This window comes from Mauremys reevesii, linkage group 1 (genome assembly GCF_016161935.1).
Source record: "Mauremys reevesii isolate NIE-2019 linkage group 1, ASM1616193v1, whole genome shotgun sequence".
NCBI classification, from domain to species: domain Eukaryota; kingdom Metazoa; phylum Chordata; order Testudines; family Geoemydidae; genus Mauremys; species Mauremys reevesii.
Window position 1 is genome coordinate 160,165,929 of NC_052623.1, and position 13,224 is coordinate 160,179,152.

Consider the following 13,224-nt stretch of genomic DNA (forward strand, 5'->3'; position numbering starts at 1 on the left):
CACAAACTTAGAATTGTTTACTTTGTATATACCTAAACATTTTTGACCTGGTTGGTGGACTAGTCAACAAGGCTTTTTCGTTTAGTGGGGGTCTCTGTTTTTCCACAGTCACTGTTTATTTTAACAATTGCCTACAATGGTAAGTCATGTCTATGGAAATCAACAAAACCCATATCTCATGATTCCATGTGTGTATCACAGGTCCAGTCTTTGTCCTCATTGATGTCAGGAGTGAACCCCTCATAATACATGATCTACCATGCTGATTTTCCTTAACAGTACAGTAGTGGTGTTTATCTGTAATGGTGGTCAATCTGCATATTTTACCCTTTTGTCCCTGGATTATTTTAAAATCTGTTTTAAAATATTTTGATATGTCAAATACACTCACTGCAGTTTGCACTAATTAGCACCAAGTTCCAAAGGGAGCAAAGAGGTTTAGGCTTTTTCTGCACATACACATTGCACTGGTTTAACTTAAATCAGTGTATAGCCCCATGTAGCTGCTCTCTTGGTGGCTTATTTCAGTTTAACTAAAACCTATTTCTAATCAACCTAAATTAAACTACTGTAAGTCCTTTTTGTACCAATATGGCTATTTGAAATTGCACTTTTAATTCAGTACAACTGTGTGGATAAGCCCTAAAACCATTCACACAAATAAAGTGAGCAGGATGTGGCCACTTACTGAACAGTCAAAACTTGGGAACTCTAAAGTCTCCTGTGCTGCACCTCCTGTGTCTCATTTCTGTTCTTGTAGACTACTCTGTACAGGAGAGGCACTGCCTTTTTTTCCCCCCTGTCCTTTTAGTTCTTGGTGGGTCTGCCCACTGGTAAGTTTCTAGCCCTCCTGTTGCAGAGAAGGACTTGAATATATGTGATATTTCCTAACAATCATTATTTTATGCTTCTCATCCACTTCCCTCCTCCCAAGCCATCCAGAACTAGTTTTGGGGGGGCATTAAAAATTCTACATATTGAGCAAATTTGTGGCTGTGAGGTGCTAGGGCTGCTCATCATGTGATTGAAACTGAGTTGGCTCTTCTGCTGAGCAGCTAATAGTAAACTTTGGCAACAAGGAGGAGCTACTCAATAATGAAGAGGCATCACCTGAACTAAGCACAAGATGGTTTTCCAGTTGTGGCTCAAATTGATTGTCATTTTTAGCTTTGATATTTGTAAAACTGGGAATGATAATGAGGATTAATCACAACACACTACAAGGGAATTAGTCACTGATTATAAAACCCTATATAAATGCTAAATATTGTTGTCCACTTTGGGCTGAGTGGTTAACCACTATTTGGGGCTTTGCAGGGTTGGTTGTTAGGAGGAAAAACTGAGTGAGGTATATACTTTGGTGCAATCCTGTTTGCCTTAGTCTGATATTGTGTAAATTTTAAATTGCCATTTTCCCTCCAAAATAATGGGTGCATTGTGTGGCTTGAGACCTTATTAAACCCCTAGACAAGAACTGTGTGTAATGTTATGAAGAGCTACATGTGCTTTGAAATTCCTTGATTATCACCAGTTTATTGGGTAGGAGTGATGCTACTCCTTTTCAAACTGAAGTAGCTGCTGCTACTGGAGTGGGATGCATTTCCCACAATGAGTGGGGGAGGTGAGATCAGATTGGATGAAAATGCTACTCCAGCAGGAACAGGGTGCTTCTGGCCTACTATCTTTATATTCCATGTAAAACATCAATTAGAAATTTACTGCTTATTTGAATTATTGACATCACAAGGCAATGTGGCAGTGTGCTTGTGTCTTCCTTAGGTTGGGGACTGAGGCCCAGATCCTCACAGGTTTTTAGGTGCCTAACTCTCACTGAAATCAATGGAAGTTGGGTGTCCAAGTATCTTTGAGGGTCTAGCCTGAGTCTTTAAAGGGCTGCAACTGGAAAACTCCATTCAGCAAAGCACTGAACGTTTTGGCCCCCAATGCTGCATATGGTTAAATCCAGTGGGATTACTCATATACTTAAAGTTAAGCATGAGTTTTGAGTTCTTCCCTGGGTCAGTGCCTGAGTGCTTTGTACCTTTCAGCAGCCAACCCTTGTTTGCCCATTAAACACAAAACCAAACTTTCTCATTTATTGTTGCGTGAAATTATGTCAAATTTATTTCTACATATGTTCACTAATATCCCTCTAGGTACTTCTGATGGCACCCATCACCAGAGTAACAGCAGCTGTCACAGATGCAGAGCTGGGGCACGTATGACCCTGATGCTGCAATAGCATCTGTGTGGACAAAGGGGCCTGCCTGAACCAGTCCAGTTGCAGGATTGGGGCATATACCTGGCTTGGTAGAAATAAATATATATATAATTAGCCCAATTCCTTCTATAGTGGATGCTGCTGCTTACGTGATGGGCTAAAGGGATGGACCTAGGATGTGTCCTCTCACCAGGCAGCTGGAAGGCTGAATGCTGCTGGCTCTGAGCTCACGCTGCAGCCTGGGCCCCGCAAACAAACTGGCCGGCTACAGCTTCCCCCATCGGCCTCTCACCCCCCTCGCTAAACACACGCGCAGGAGAGAACTTGCGCAGGGCCAGGGCAGCCGGAGCGACTCTGCTTTTCTATTGGTGGGGCGTCTCCCCCCTCCGCCCCCGGCCCGGCCAATCAGCGCGCGTTCCCTCTCCAAAAGCTAGAGAGGGGACCGACGGGCAGCATTTCCCTTCGCACACGCGCAAGGAAACAGCTGGGGCGGCGGCTGCTGCGGTCCGGGGCGCCTCATCCCAGCGCAGTGGGACTCAGGCTGCTGCTGCTGCCGCCGCCGCTTGTCTCGTCCTGTCAGTCCGAGTAAGTGCAAGCGGCAGCGCGGCGGCGAGCAGCCGAGTGCGGCTGGGGGAGCTCGGCTGGGGGGAGCGGGGTGAGGGACAAGGGGACTGGGCAGCCCGTGTGGGCTTCGCGTTGCCTGGGGAGATGCACCGCACTGCCGGGGTTTTGTCATTGCTGCCTGAGTTGCGTGTTCTTTGCGCGGGGGGGGTCCCCTTCCACTTTCCGATTGCATCAGCTTGTGCTGCAGGCAGCAGCCCGGTGATGGGATTGCAAGAGGTCAGGTCACCTAGGTGGTGGTTACGATGACAAAGAGGTTCAGCTCCTCCCTTTTTTTCTTTTTTCTTTTTTTTCCACTCTTAGGCTATGGCTACACTTAAACTTCAAAGCGCTGCCGCGGCAGCGCGGCGCGCGCAGCTTGCGCTAAGCGGTGTAGTCAGTCAGCGCGCTGAGAGGGAGCTCTCGCAGCGCTGTCCCCCTGTCCAGCCCCTGTGGGACGCGCGGAGCGCGCGGCGCGGCGCGCTCAGCGCTGGGGCTGGGGAGCTTTGCAGCGTTTGTAGCGCACGCTGCAGCTTGCAGAGTGCCTGTTGTGCTGCTGCTGCAGCAAGCGCTGTTGTAGCCAAAGCCCCTAAGTCTGATTTTGGAGATTTCCCGAAGGGGAGCGAAGGCAGTCTGTGTGCTCTGGCCCCGCGCCATCGTTACATCGCTATATTTCTCTCTCTCTCTTCCTGCCCCCCCACCTCACCCCAAAAGCAGGCAATGGTGGAGACTGGAGTCAGCAGCCTCTCGTGCGGGATGGTGTGGGGCAGGGGTTCTCAAACCCCTCAGGAGATCACAAGGTTATTACATAGTGGGGTCACGAGCTGTCAGCTTCCATCCCAAGCCCTGCTTTGCATCCAGCATTTATACTGGTGTTAAATATATTAAAAAGTGTTTTTAATGTATAAGGGGGGTTGCACTCAGACGCTTGCTGTGTGAAAGGGGTCAAGTTTGAGAACTATTGGTGTAGGGTGAATGTTGATACAATGGTCCCAGTTGGGGAACAGAGCTGTCTAGTTCTTGTTACTTTGTCCTCTGGTCTTTAGGAAATGAACTGCATGAAATGAACCACTTGTGCTGGTTGAAATCTGGAGACTGTTTGTTATCCTGGTGGATGAGATTTTTACCAATTGCCCTGACACATAACATGTATATGGATGTGTGATAGTGTTAGTCTGGCACATACAGATACCAAGGTGCCAAGTTCCAGTCATCATCTTTTATTCCAAGTCTTGCTACTCCAGAAACAGGATCTGCTTTAGGCACCTAGTGTGAACTAGAGTTACAGATAGCTTTTGCAGATGGGATGAGGGGATAGCTTTCTCCAGTTATAGTTCAGAGGGTAAATGGTGTGTATTAAAATTTTGCCAGAACAAAATCTGAATGTATTAAATGCTAGTGTTTTTAAGATGGGTAAAGCTAATTAGAACATGATGCAATCTGCTGGACAGTAGAGAAAACATTGGCTGGAAAATCCTCTTATCAAGATGATCTCTTGTGAATTAATTTATCAAAAATCTTATTTGCTGTATTCATCTCAGTAGTACTTATCCTGATAAAAGAAGGATAGTAAATACTGTCTTTTCACAGGCCTCTGTGTGTATTTTTAAAATGTATTTGGAGGTTGTTTTGTTTTCTGGGGTGAGCAGAAAAACAGAAGGCGTAGGGAAATACTCTATAGAAATGGATGATTTGCAAGTAATATTGATTAATGGAAAGTTTGTGATGCACGGGGTTAACATTTCTGTGTGTGGGAGAGCCACTGGAAATGTAAAGAAAAACACAAATTTGGAGGGGAAGACTGGGAGTTGACTACTGGGAAGCCTACATCTGTTGTTGAGTGAGTCTCCTTTGCCTGTTTGATAGCATATAGGTATGTTTGTCTGCTTTGTGTTACTGTTCCAGTTTATCTCCCTGTCCCTTACAAGCTTGGCACTAATTCTTTGTCTGATCATACTGGGCTTCCCTTTGCCATAAACGTGAGGGCTCTTGGATGTTCTTCTTACAATGCTTGTTATGGCTGGGGAATATGTTGTGTGTTTTATACAGTCCCCAGTACAGTGGGGCCCTGACTATGATTGCTACTGAGAGCTACCACAGTAAAAATTATTACAATGCCAATAAAACAGTATTGAATTGGCCGGTAATGGATCTGATTTCCCGCCCCCCCCCCTCCGGCCGCCTTTTAAAATAAATACAGTCCCTTATTTTTTCTGTATATCCTGTATCTTTCTAAGGGCTTGGTCCTGCAAGGTGCTGAGCATGCTGGCCCTAATCCAGAGGTCAGCAACCTTTCAGAAGTGGTGTGCCAAGTCTTCATTTATCCACTCTAATTTAAGGTTTGGCGTGCCAGTAATACATGTTAATGTTTTTAGAAGGTCTTTTTCTGTAAGTCTATAATATGTAACTAAACTGTTGTGGTATGTAAAGTAAATAAGGTTTTTTAAATGTTTAAGAAGCTTCATTTTAAAATTAAATTAAAACGCAGAGCCCCCAGGCAGTGTTAGTGCCACTGAAAATCAGCTCACGTGCCATAGGTTGCCTACCCCTGCCCTAATCCAATGAAGCAATTAACCATGTGGTTCACCTTTTAAATAAGTAATTGTCCTATATATGCCAATGGGACTGTGGTGAATTGGAGTCAGAGTGCTCAGCACCATGCAGGACTGTGCACTCAATAAGGGGAAGGAAATTCCAGAGTAGTGAGGAGAGTGAAACAAGGGCCTGGAGACCTCATGTATAATGAGAATAAAATGGGGGAGGGGCAAAATGGAGGGAGAGGATTTGGGATGAGGAAACAAGCATGTGCTGCTGGGTGAAGATGTTTTTTTATAAAACTCAGAGTTGCTTAGTCTAGTAATTCTGGAACTAAGAAACTGCACCATGCACAAAGTTTAATGAGATCCTTGCATACTGTTGCTTGAGCAAGTTTTTATGTGCTTTAATCCAAATGCTTGGGTGATTTGGTTACCACAATTCCCCTTATTGAGTGTGACTCAGCAACTCTTAAGTCTTTAACTTACAACATACCATTGTATGGGGGGTTGGAAAAGGAGGCATGTAACTCAATGCTTCTGTTTCAGTCACCTTAGCGATGCAACAGCACTGGTCTAAAAATAAAAAGACAAAATCCGGCTGTTTGTTTGTTTGTTTGTTTTAATCTGGGGTTTGAAGTTGTTACAGTGGATTTGTTATGATATAGCTCTGCTTTTTGGCAAGCTTGCCTCAGTGTTGCCTCTCTGCTGAGGAGACAGGTGATTGTCTCTGTTATGCTTAGCACATTAAGGAAATTTATGTTAAAATTCAAACTTGAGGGTGTTATACAGTGTTTAGTAGCTCCTGATCATTTTAATTTCTTGAGGTGTTAGATTGCAAGAAATGTCTCTACACCCCATGACTTGTAAGGGGAGCCTCTAGAAATGTTTTGCTTTGATTTTTAAAGAACAGCACTGCTGAGTTTAATTTTCTGGCTAGTCCATTCATTACTGCTAATGTAAACTGTTTACATGAGAAGCATTATGACATACTTCTCTGTATTTGGATCAAGCTTGTATTGTCTTTATGCAAACTTAAACTTGCTTAACTAAGTCTGAGCTGGGTGTGTTGTGGTGGTGGTTTTTTTTTTTTTTAACTGACTTAGTTAAGCTGATGCAACTTTATGTGGATACACTTAATTTCATTTTTAAACCTGGAGAGCCAGGTATAAACAGATGCATATCCAACTAGGGATTTTCACTGGTTTAATTAAAGGTGTGATTTAGTGGCAACTAGCTCAAGTTTGTGTGTAGACTAGGTCTGAGTGTGCCTTACTCTTAGTCTCTCCTGCAAGAAACAGGTGATCCAGAACTGCTAACTTCACCTCTGTTCAGTAGGGACAGATGCCCCTTTCCATCAGCATTCATCAAATATTGCCCAAGTAAGAGAAGTAGCATAGGACCTTGGAACAGTAGCTCTCATTTAGTGAATTGCATGTGGAACTAGGAATTGAGATCAGAATTCTATTTCAGGCTTTCTGTAATCTTGGGTGAGTCACTTAATCTCCCCTCTGTGTTCATTTCCCCACTTGTACAATGGAAGGAATATTCCTTCCCTCCCTATGCTTTGTAAAGTACTCCGAGGGTATGTCTACACTACGCGATTATTCCGATTTTACAGAAACTGGTTTTTTAAAACAGATTGTATAAAGTCGAGTGCACGTGGCCACACTAAGCACATTAATTCGGCGGTGTGCGTCCATGTACCGAGGCTAGCATCGATTTCCGGAGTGTTGCACTGTGGGTAGCTATCCCATAGTTCCCGCAGTCTCCCTCGCCCATTGGAACTCTTGAGTTGAGATCCCAATTCATGATGGGGCAAAAACAGTGTCGCGGGTGATTCTGGGTAAATGTCGTCACTCAATCCTTCCTCCGTGAAAGCAACGGCAGACCATCATTTCGTGCCCTTTTTCATCTGGATTGCCCTGGGAGATGCCATAGCATGGCAACCATGGAGCCTGTTTTGCCTTTTGTCACTGTCACCGAATGTGTACTGGATGCTGCTGACAGAGGCGGTACTGCAGTACTACACAGCAGCATTCATTTGCCTTTGCAAGGTAGCAGAGACGATTATCATCCCTATTGCACCATCTGCCATTGTAAATTGGCAATGAGATGATGGTTACACTGCTCTACAGGCAAAATGCTTCTGAAATAAATGTAGTCAAACTTTACTAATTCTGGGTCACTGAGAACGAAAATGATGCTTAAAATTGTTGATTGGCTCTAGTTTTCAAGATATGCTATTGGGTCAGTATATATGACCCTTGACTTGGGAGTAGCGGAGGATAAGTGAGTTATAAAGGGAAGGGATCTCAATTTAAACCAGAAATGACTAAAATACATCTTTGACTGGATCTATGAATAAATCTATGACTGGGTTTGGACAGTACTTGCTTTTTAGGCAAAACAATGAATGATGCAATCTGAAGCTGGTATTGCGTCATACATGATATGAATTGCATCATGTTATTCTTAGAAGTCATGGATGATGCAATCATAACGAAGCTTACATCACTCTGCTGAACAAATTGCCCTATATCAGCTCTAGAAATCCTACAGTGTCGTGCTCTCTTATTTGTCAGTGTTTGATTTTGCAAAGGGACACATTTCTGTTTAGCCAAAGTGAGCAGAGATGCCTCGTACTTGTGTGAACAGTGCAGATCTATGAATCTTCTGCTGTGTTTGTGGTGAAGTGACTTTTGCATCACAAAAGCGCAGTATAACCACTATGGTTAAGAAAGCCTATCACCTTTATTTTGGCTGCAAAATTGGAGATCAGGACAAGAGGTGGGCCCCACACATATGCTGCAACACTTGTGCAACAAATCTTCACCAGTGGTTGAACAGGAAAAGGAAATCTATGCCTTTTGCAGTGCCAATGATTTGGAGAGAGCCAACAGATCATACCAGCAATTGTTACTTCATGGTGCCTCCAGTTGGGAAAGGTGTGTCAAAGAAGAAAAAGTGGACTGTGCATTATCCAAACATTCCATCAGCTATACGCCCAGTACCCCACGGAGAAGGACTGCTGGTTCCTGATGCACCAGAATCATTCTCACTTGAGTCAGACGAGGAAGAGGATGAAACTTCTGGTCCTGAACCATCAATGTCACAGGACCCACATTTTCTCCCCTCCTCCTCTGAACCACACCTCATAACACAAGGTGAACTGAATGACCTTGTCAGGGATTTGGAACTACCCAAGAGTAAGGCAGAGCTGTTGGGCTCCAGACTACAGCAGTGGAATCTCCTGGCAGGTGATGTTAGGGTTTCCATGTTCCATGACCGTCAAAAGGATCTTGTCCCATTCTTCTTCATGGAAGGTGATCTTGTAACCTGCAACAACATCGATGGTGCGATGGCAGCCCTCAACATCATTCACAATCCAGATGAGTGGAGACTGTTCATTGATTCATCAAAGACGAGTCTTAAAGCTGTTTTACTGCATAATGGCAATGTTTTGCCATCAATTCCAGTTGGTCATGCAGTCCATATGAAGGAAACCTATGACAACATGAAACAACTTTTGAGGTGCATAAACTATGACCAACATCAGTGGCAGCTTTGTGGCGATTTGAAGGTTGTTGCTCTCTTGCTTGGTCTGCAGACTGGATACACAAAGTACTGCTGTTTTCTCTGCGAATGGGATAGTCGTGCAAGAGATTCCCACTACATCAAGAAAGATTGGCCACTCCGACAGTCATTGGAGCCTGCAGGATGGCTACCTTTAAATCTGCTATTGTTTGTCCAGGGAAGTTGAAGTGTTTTCCTACAGGTTTTTGTATATTGCCATTCTTAATACCGTATTTTCCAGCGTATAAGATGACTTTTTAAACTAAAAAACAACCCCCAAAAATCGGGGGTCGTCTTATACGCCGGGTATAAACAACTTCGCCTGAGCCAATCCTGGGAGGGGTCTCACTGGTGTATGCTATTAATGCATACAAAGCCTGCTCGGATTGGCAAAGGTTGTAATAGCCCGCCTCTCTGACTCAGCCAATCCGAGCAGGCTAAATAGATGACACCGCTCCCGTGAACGCTCTGCCCTCCTTCTCCTCCCCTTCCCCGGCTTCCCGCGAATCAAATGTTCGCGGGAAGCCTGAAAAAAGGAGCGGGCAGGTAAGCCGGGCGTGTGGGGGAGGGGGCGGGACGGCTTACCTTTTTATCTTTGTTTTTATCTTTTATCTTTGTTTTCTGCGGCGTCGGGGCCGGCATATGATGGCGTATATTACATTGGTAGACATGCAGGTGGATGAACCGGTGATGGTGTGGCTCATCTGGTTAGGTCCTGTGATGGTGTCACTGGTGTAGATATGTGGGCAGAGTTGGCATCGAGGTTTGTTGCATGGATTGGTTCCTGAGTTAGTTACTATGGTGCAGTGTGTGGTTGCTGGTGAGAATATGCTTAAGGTTGGCAGATTGTCTGTTGGCGAGGACTGGCCTGTCTCCCAAGGCCTGTGAAAGCGAGGGATCGTTGTCCAGGATAGATTGTAGATCACTGTTGATGTATTGGAGAGGTTTTAGGTGAGGACTGTAGGTGATGACCAGTAGAGTTCTGTTGGTTTCTTTCTTGGGCTTGTCTTGCAGCAGGAGGCTTCTGTGTGATTTATTTATTTTTAATTTTGCAAATGTTTAACATGCGCACACTGCATCAGATAAATAGCCTTGGAAACTGACTTCTTGTACAACAGGGGAAAGTACAGTGCAGGCAGTGTCAGGAACAGCTTCCTCGCCTGGTCTTGAACCCTGTTCTGTAGGGACCTTCTGTAGGGACAGTAAAGCATTTGAGTTTTCTTTCAGTCTGAACTCCCCATGGAGATGCTAGTTGGGGTGTGGATGTTTGTCACACTGGTGATCTCAGTCCAGATCCCAATGATCACACAGTGACAACTTTTAGCCACTGCGGACATGGTTGAGACTCAAACTGGTGCCTTAGAGATCTCTCCAGTAATCTCATGAGCCACCCTAATGGCTTGTCTGGCACTGATATGGAAAGCAAAGTTCAGAGCAGGCTGCTAGCTGAAGAAAATTCCAGGTAAAGGAGTGAGCAGAAGATCTGTTTTTAAATATGTTCTCCATCTCCCCAAGTTTAAAGGGCTGGATACGATGAATGAATAGAATGCACTTGCTCTCAGAAGCAGTGAATGTAGATATGGGACTAATGCTTTCCTACAGTTTTTATATTTGTATATGTTTCTATAAATAAGCTTTCTAGTTTCTGGTTTTGTGTACTTGGGTGTGTAATGGAAAAGATTGGATGGGCTTTTTTAGTTACCTTTGACTCAATCAAACTAGTAAGGGGTGTAATTTTTTTTACATACTCCCTGTGCCAGCCTAAATGTCTGTGTCTCAGTGGGGATTTACCTCAAAAGAGGGAAGTGTTGCTGTTTCTGGGTTTTCTGCTGGAGAAGGAGCATGAAGTTGCACTCAGATTTCCCCTGCAGAGGCTGCTGTGGGGGCACACTAAATCAGTGTATTTCCTTGCTGCCCTGTCCATGTCTCTCCCTTGCCAGTCCTGTCAACTATTCATTGGTGCTCAGATGGAACTGCAGCTTTCAGTACAGTGAGGAAATAAAGCAGAGGTCTCTGGTTCTTTAGCAAAGGAGGTGATGGGAGTTCATAAGGGTATCTGATGTGTCTAGAGAGGAAGTGTATGTTTGATGGTCGGTAAGTAGGTATTGTGAGGGGGGGGGGAATATCCATTATCGCCTCCTTCAAGACCATCTTCCCCTGTATATCTCCATGAGTAGGGGGTGTCTCTGAGAGAATGAGCTTCCTCACAACCTGAGGTGCCGGACTGATTTTTATAGTTGGGGTGCTGAGAGCTGTTGAACCAAATTGTAAATGAAGAAAACCACTTCAAGCCAAGAGGTGCGACAACACCCCCAGCATCCCTAGTTCCAGTACCTGTGCTTACAACCCTGTTTCAATGGGGGCAGCAGGCTGCTAATATACTTTTTCTCCAGCACATAGATACAAGCTCTTCTGTAGCAAATATTCAAGCATCTCTCTATTTATACACCATGAAGGGATATAGCAACAAGGCTTAAAAGCTTTATGCACAGACCAAATAATCTGAATTGGTCCAGAGTTCCTGCTAGAGACCAGTCTACCGCCTTCCCCTTCATAGCCATAGCTCAAGGGGCCTTTGTGAAATCAGAGCCCAATGATGGAAGTTCTCCTGCTGTTTATTGCTACAATATACAACCTTTCTGTTCTTTACCCACTGCAGCCAGCCAAATGGCACTCCTCAAAGATGGCATTACTTGTTTCAGTATTGTGCACGCAAAGAAAGTTCTTTCTCTTTAAGAAGTCTTTCAAAATGTTTTTCCCCTCCATTTTTTTGTTTCAGGAGAACAAACTGTATTGGAGACCCCTGAAGCAAGAAGTTTAAGGCATTTGTGGTAAGTATCAGGTTCATAACTGACCCTCTTACAGAAGCAGGTGGTATCATCACTAATAAAATAACCAAATCCCTTCCTGTTGGGCAACTCTCACTGCCTTCTTCCTTGTTTGAATATTAAAAAAGGTATTGGCTGTGTCAGAACAGTGTTCTCACTGGGTGTGCTTTGTAAACACACGTATCAACTTAAATTCTGCAGGCCCATAATCTCGTGTGCGTACATAGACGCCAGCTGTTTTATCGATCATATGTATACCTGCGTGTGCCTCAGAGGAAGTCAGAAAAACCTCTAAAATTTACTATACCAAAACTGTCATGATATTATGGATTGGTATCTCAGGACTTTGTACGAATATAATGGCGTGCTGAGTCCCGCTGGGTGGCTGGGAATGTCCCATTTCCCAGTGATATACCGGTAAAATTCCAGTTTTTAACCCATATGGTTGTCAAACATCGGCCTTCATACTGGTACCTACTACTTGTCTAGGACTAAACATGGCCTGTGTTAGGTTTAGGTATGTGCTGTCTTCAGTTTTTTGTTTTATGGGGGGCAGGCAGAAGACATTAAAAACACTTCACTTCTCTAAGTGTAGTGGGTTTGTTTTTGGGGTGGGGGGGGGGAGAGGATTAATGGTGACCCTTTAAAACTGCTTAAAGGCTTGGAGTGTTAGAATCAGCTTCAGGAAGATGGATTAGTGGACCGAAGGCAGATTTTCATCAGTGGTGCATGATCAATAAAATTTAGCATAACATTTTAGAATCGTTACATGGTCCCACTGTCTCATGGCTCTCCAGTTTATTAAATGAATATCACCCCTAGATGCATAGCATGTCTGTTTATATTATAGTGGTACCGAGGGACCCTGATCAGGATTGGGGCCCCATTGTACTTAAGTGCTGTACAAACATGGAAGTAGTCGTAAAAATATTAAGTCTTTGAAAGTGTCAAGCTTTTTCTTAAGCCAGATACTTTTCTAGTTGTCAAACGTACAGCTATGAAGGCATGGAAACATCCCAATCATGCCCATATAATTTCTCGAAGTCCAGCCAACTGTTTAACTTCACATGTATGCTTAGACTAGCTTATAAATCATGGAGTCCCTTTCTGGATTTTGCCTTCTAGCACTGGAGACGTTCATTTTGTATGCATGCGGGGGGCACTAGCTTACAACTGAGAAGAACGCTCAACAGATCTCTTCCATAACAGAGTTGAGCTTGATTGCTCCTTCCCCTTGGGAAGGGCCAAAGGGGGAGCATTTCTGCTAGCTTTTGCTTTTTCCTTGTGGCGTTTTGTCCAGATCACTCCATTGGAGGAGAAGTTTGTAGGGCTGCTCAGTGCTGTGCGTCTCATAACACCTACATTTGGTAGCCCCCAGCAGGACTGCAGCTTCTCCTTCCCCTGGCAGGGCCGTCCTTACCCATGTGCAAAGTACGCAGCTGTGTAGGGCACCAGGAAATCCTGT

At 44.4% G+C, this 13,224-nt stretch overlaps 1 protein-coding gene across 2 annotated transcripts in view; it reads left to right on the top strand.

The window, feature by feature from the left end:
* Positions 1-2,645: 2,645 nt before the first annotated feature.
* Positions 2,646-13,224, top strand: part of LOC120405958 (cystathionine beta-synthase-like) — a 50,009-nt gene continuing 39,430 nt past the window's right edge. Inside the window, exons 1-2 of one of the 2 annotated variants that reach the window (XM_039539987.1) lie at positions 2,646-2,806; positions 11,711-11,762. The gene's annotated coding sequence lies outside the window, so the exon portion shown is untranslated. The remainder of the gene's footprint in view (positions 2,807-11,710; positions 11,763-13,224) is intronic. The other variant, XM_039540007.1, reaches the window with a different exon arrangement.